Here is a 6,000-nt window from a genome sequence, read left to right as displayed (position 1 = left end):
GAAGAGTTGCGAGAACAAGCTCCATCTTAGATGCCTCCTTGTCTTTATTTGGATCTTGGGGAACAGCCAGGGGCTTGGTGGCATCAGAGACCACTCCCTTTGTCACCTTAGTCACTTTTCCATTCGCCCCAGGCTACTTAGCTACCTTTGGAAGGCTGCCAAAAGAGGGGGGGGGGGGGAACTTTGCTGGGGCTGCTCTTCTCAGGATTTACCACCTCAAGAGGGGCGTCTATCTTGGAGTTGCTTAAGGAGGAGGCACGAATGGATGGGGGGTAGTAGACACTTTCTATCTTCCTAAGCACAGAAGAAGCCTCCACCCCAGCTTGGTTGAGGGCTTCATACCATGTCAGGGCATAGTAAATCCTACATACCCCTGAGACCTCAACCCTAAGGGTTTTCTCGGTCTCAGCCAGTCCAATATCATATCGCTGCTCTGCCTCCTCCCGAGCTTTCTTCGCTTCCTCCCTGGCCTTCTCGACTTGATTTTGGCCTTTTCGACCCCTTCCAATTTTTTCTTCAAGGCAACTATCTGCTCCTTAGAGGCGGCAAGTTGATGCATTGCGGAGAAGTGTCCACTTTTTTCTCTCTTTCTACCTTGATCAACTTAGCCTTTAGATCCTGGTTGCTCTTCTCAACCATGTAAAAAGCATCCACAGCGGTAATTCACCTCGCTTCCTCTTCCTTCATCATACGATGGGAACTGTTCACAATCTTATCAGCCTTGAAAAAGCCTTGAACGGCTTGGAAAGGAAAAAAGGCATATTAAGGGGGGGAAAAAAAAAAAGAGAAGGGAAGAAAGAAAAGAGAAGAGATAATGATAAATTTCAATAAAAATAAAAAATAAAATAAAAAGGTATGAGAAAACTTACTATGGCCAAGTCCCTCTTAAGGCCAATGAAGACCTCATGTTTCCTCAAGGATCTAAGGTCGGCCATATCCTTGGGCAGTTGTAGGGTTTGCTTCACGGCATTGGCTACGTACCCAACCATGCCCCCCTGAAAGTCTCTGATGGAAGCATCACTTAAGAGAGGGGCTCCATCCAGCTCCAAGGGTGGGGCCCAGGCTGGGGTTGCAACGTGTTGCTTACCCCTCCTTTCTCCCTCATAGGCCGACCTTGTCTGCATGCCCTTCGGCTGCTTAGCCCCCCTCTAAGGCTCAACATCTTAGGAGGAATGGACCCTTCTAGTCTCCATAACTTCCTTGCCCTTGTCTTCCCTCTTCCTTTTATGGTTGGTAGGGTTGGCTCGGGTAGGTTGGGCTAGTGGAGGAGTAGGAAGCCTGGTCTAGGCTGTCTTTCCAGACGCTTTCCCTCTAGGCTGGGACTCAAGCAACTCTTAGAGGGTTGATCTTTGCTTGCGCTGGATTCCCATTTCCCCGGGAACAATGTTGCCTTCTTAAGGGTTGTCTACCTGCTTAAACCGGGGAAAGGTGGTTAAAGTCGCTGACCTGTGGCTCTAGAGAGAGTGGCATGTCGAAAATAGCAAACTCGTCTTCAAAATCAGTCAACTGCACCACTTCTTTATCTCCTTCCTCTTCCTCCTCCTTGACAATTGGTTGTGATGAAATGGCCTCCTCGGCAACGCGTTATGAAGGTGGGTCTACCTGTGGTATTCTCTCTAGGATAGGTGTGGTGGTAAGAGTGCATTCTGGTATCGGTCCAGTGATCAAAAATCCTAGAGCTGCAATGCTGATTCATTGTAGCCGAGGGTCCTTCACCTTAATAACGCACTTAGGCGCTAAGAAACTCTTGGAGATTGGGGTGTAGCCCAATATCAAATAGGCTACCCTAAGCTGGCCGTCTAAGTGGACAAAGACCTCGGCCTTCAGGATCTTGTCCAAACTCTCCTGGTTTACAAGGTTGAAGTTAGGCATAGCAGTGTGTGGGTTTGCAAAACCATCAAGAAAAACAGAAAAACATCATTAGCGAAATGCAAATCAGAGGAAACTTTAGGTATGAACAAAAGTTAAAGAAAAAGAAAAGGGGAATAACTTTGAAATTATGAATCTAAACCTAGAACCCCACCTGATTTCCCCTCCCTAGTTGGACAAGGGAGGCCATCATGCCACTCCCCTAATAGGATCAAAAATCTTTTTTCAGACCTTTATTGGAGTCGGGGAGGCATTGGATGAGCCTAACCTCAGGATACCTAAATTTTAGGTAGTACCCTTGCTCGGTTAGGTGGTGGAGGTTGTAAATCCAATTTATATCATGGTGGGTAAGGTTTAAGCCCATTCTCTCATTCAAGGTGTCTACACAGCCTAATATTCTAAACATATTAGGAGCACACTATGTGGGCGCTAACCTATGGGCCCTAAAGATAATCCCTAGTAACCGTTCCCATAGGGACTCTTATTCCCCCTTCTATGAAGGTGATCATTGGGATTGCTACCTCTCCCTCTCGCCTTTCTTCAAACCATTGTCCTTTCTTAAAATATCTAACGCTTACTTCTAGAGGGATCCTATATTGAGCTCTGAAGCTCTGTAAAGCCTCCTTAGAATCTACCAAGCTTTTGAATCTACCCATTCTTAAGAGGGCATTGGAGGTATTGAAAGGATAATAAGAAGGAAAAGGAGCCGTGGATGAAAAGACACCAAGAAAAGAAAATTATACAGAAAGATAAAGTGAAAAGATTTATGGAGACTTATAAAAAGAAGAAGAGTATCTTCAAACAGGCTTTTGGTACTTGTAAGGTTATGAGTGAGCTGGGGAGGTTTGGGAATTCAGTGTATATGCATTAGAACGAAATGAATGCTAAGATAAGGTGAATGATGCTAAGCTGTTGGATTTGCATCATGTCGTAGAACGTAGGGGATAGGGAGTAGTAAGAATTTAATGAAGACACGTCTCGAATGCCGCAGTGCCAGGAGCATGACTTGGGCAGTTAAAAAGGCATTTTCATAGGCAGAGGTGGGATGAAATAAACACGGAACCAATATAGTGACATCGAAATCCTCCTTTCTTCCCGACGAGCCAGAAAGAAGAATCTCGAGAGGCTATTGTAGGGATATTGGGCCCTGGAGTTCATTATCTATTTGTATATTGGGCCTATGGCCCAAGCCGAGGACGAGAGGTTGTTCGAGGAGGATAAATCTTTGTCAGAAGAGACTATGTTAGTAAATAAAGAGGTTAGTTTTGGTCATAATGGCTCAAGAGGGTGGGCTGAGGATAAATGCCTCATTGGCTTGCTTAAGCCGAGATCTGAAGAGGTAGTCTATTGACCAGGGTAACGTTCCAGGAAGTTTTGTTGGGGCAGATAAGCATTGCAGAGACATTAGGCAAGGAGGAGTCCTAAAATATCTTAGGGGAAAACTGCTACCACTACATTAAATGCTCTACAGCTAACTCTCTGGCCGCATTAATGTGAAGGTGATACCTGAATAGTGATCTTCAGCCTTACAGCTACTACACAAAAACTTCAAGAAGATGCTGATGGAACAAGTATCAACACTAATGATCTGACATACACGTGGAAGATAGAGATGAAATGGGAAGATAGTATGAAAGAAGAAGGAGGCAATGAGAGAAAGGGATGGAGAAATAAAGAGAGAAATATTGTAGCATCAAGAACTGACATTGTAATCAAACTTGAAAGAAATATAGAAGAACAAATCTCCTCAGACTTTGCCGAGGATGGTTTTCTTCAGCGTAAACCTGTCTATTTTCATTCATTTGTCATCTGAATCCACTTTAGTGTTTGTTTAATTCATTAAAGTCCAGTTTTCCAACCCATTCTCTACAAATTCATTGTTTTGGGCTTTTTGGGTCTAAGTCCATCCACCTTTTAGGCTAAGGACTCAAATCTGGTCCTTACAATACCATTTTGAGGACTCACAAAAATACCTCAAACTCGAATGATATCACAATCTTTTTTACTAAAATGCTGTGTGGAGGTAGAAGGTGATGGAAATAAGTATGTACGCAATGGAAAATTAACGGATCTACTTCATTCTCAATCTATAATATGCATTATGTAAATTTCAAATTTCAAGTATAAGAAAGCGTATCTTAAAGCGGTGAATTTCAAAACTCACAGATCGAAGCACTTGGGAATAATTTTAATCTTCACTCCAATTCCGCTAACGCCTAAGAAGTATGAACTCTCAATTAGTTACAAAAGGAGAATTAAAAGGTGACTTACACTCACATACACACCATTTTACAATGATATTTTTCTCACTTTAAAAATTCTGTACGTTTTTCCTTTTATATCTAACCAATTATCTAATTGGGCTGGCCTTTTGGGCCTTTCCAATTAGGCTTAAATGTGTGGCTCAGAGTGTGACCAAAAGAGACCAATAAGACACTAGCTCCAATAGGCCTTGAGTTTTTCTGTCAACTCTTGACAAGTTCAAAGTTACCATTAACTATATTTAATAACACTATATAAATATAGTTGCACTCTAGGCCTTATCTATAAATTATATCTCAAGAATTTATTGTACATGCAAACCCCTTCATAAAATATTCGTAGTAATACAAAGTTATAAATGTGGACTGCTACCTTGGAGATTATTACATCTTAATCCTTGAGTACCCGATTTAATCCTTTTAAGTTATTCATCATATATTTATGAAATCTAATTTCATAAATATATACTTTAGTAATTTCTCACCAAAGTAGTTAGGCCTAACTCTCTGAATAACAAACTCATTAAACTTATTTCAAGGGAATATTTTATATCTCTGTTAAGAGACTATGAATTCTATTTTGAGAATATATGTTTCATCATCACTAAATGTGGATGTCCAACATACTGAGATTTTGACCGTTACTTTAGATCTCACTCCTGATATATCAAAGCAACCTATAATTCATGATCAAGTTCATTATTCTTTCAGAATTAAGAGTTCATGCAAATATAAGTCATGAGATTTATTATTCCTTTGACAGTCCTTAGGAGAATAATAAATCTCACAACGGTCCAGTTCAATATGTTTTAATTCTTAAAACATATCAACACATCAACTAGAAGCTTCCACTTCAATGATCAAGACAAATCATCGTAGTTGATATGTTATAGTCTTCGCAAATGAAATGCTCAATTTCATCACCGACTACGAACTATAGTTCTGAGTTTACAAAGAACTTGTGACTTATATCTTCTGTGACCACAGCACATAAATCACATACTATGCATCTCATAGACTATGTGATAATGTTTGAATATTCATGTTACAATTATTTCAGATAATAATAATAAAACAACTTTATTTAACATAATATTAAGTCATACATAATATCATACACAATGTCACACTTAATATCAAAGCATCATACAATAGAATTTAAGGGCATTAATCCTAACAGAAGGCCTGTAGGTCGTGAACTTCTTTATATGCACTATTCTTTTAAGGTTTTGTTAACTAGTACTTTTAGGGCATTTGTTAATAGATAATTTAAGGAGAATTTTGATATCACTATCATTGCAAATATAAAAACTATAAAAATAAATAAATAAATAAGTCGATTACTTTTTTTTTTTTCTTTTCCCATAAAAAATTTCTAAAATTATTCTTTAAATTAATGACTTCAGGACATCCGTTAACTTTTCTTATTCTTTTTACCAAATAGAGATTTAGGGGTTGACATTCTTAATTCATATTTGTCATTGTGCAAACCAATCATTTTGCCTCATAAATTTAATATAAACTGATTTGTCAAATGAGTGAGTATTGCAACTTGTGGTTCTCTATGCGTAAACATCTTAAGATTATAGATTATCAATCCGGCCGTCTAGTATAGTTATGTGGTGGAGGTTAAAGTCCATAAAAGAGTCAAATTGTTACTTTGGAGGATTAAGGATAACATACTACCAACTAAAGACAATCTTCAACAAAGCTTGGGGATAGGTGAAATAGGGTGTGTGTTGTGTGAGGAAACAGTGGAATCTGGCCAGCACATGTTTTTCGATTGCCCTGTGACAAGGGAAATATAGTTTGAATGTTGGGGAATATATGCTGATAAACTAAATGTATCTAACAATTTAGATATAGTGAA

The sequence above is a fragment of the Quercus suber genome, unplaced genomic scaffold (genome assembly GCF_002906115.3).
Source record: "Quercus suber isolate HL8 unplaced genomic scaffold, Cork oak 2.0 scaffold_41, whole genome shotgun sequence".
Taxonomy (NCBI): Eukaryota; Viridiplantae; Streptophyta; class Magnoliopsida; order Fagales; family Fagaceae; genus Quercus; species Quercus suber.
This window is presented reverse-complemented; position numbering follows the sequence as displayed.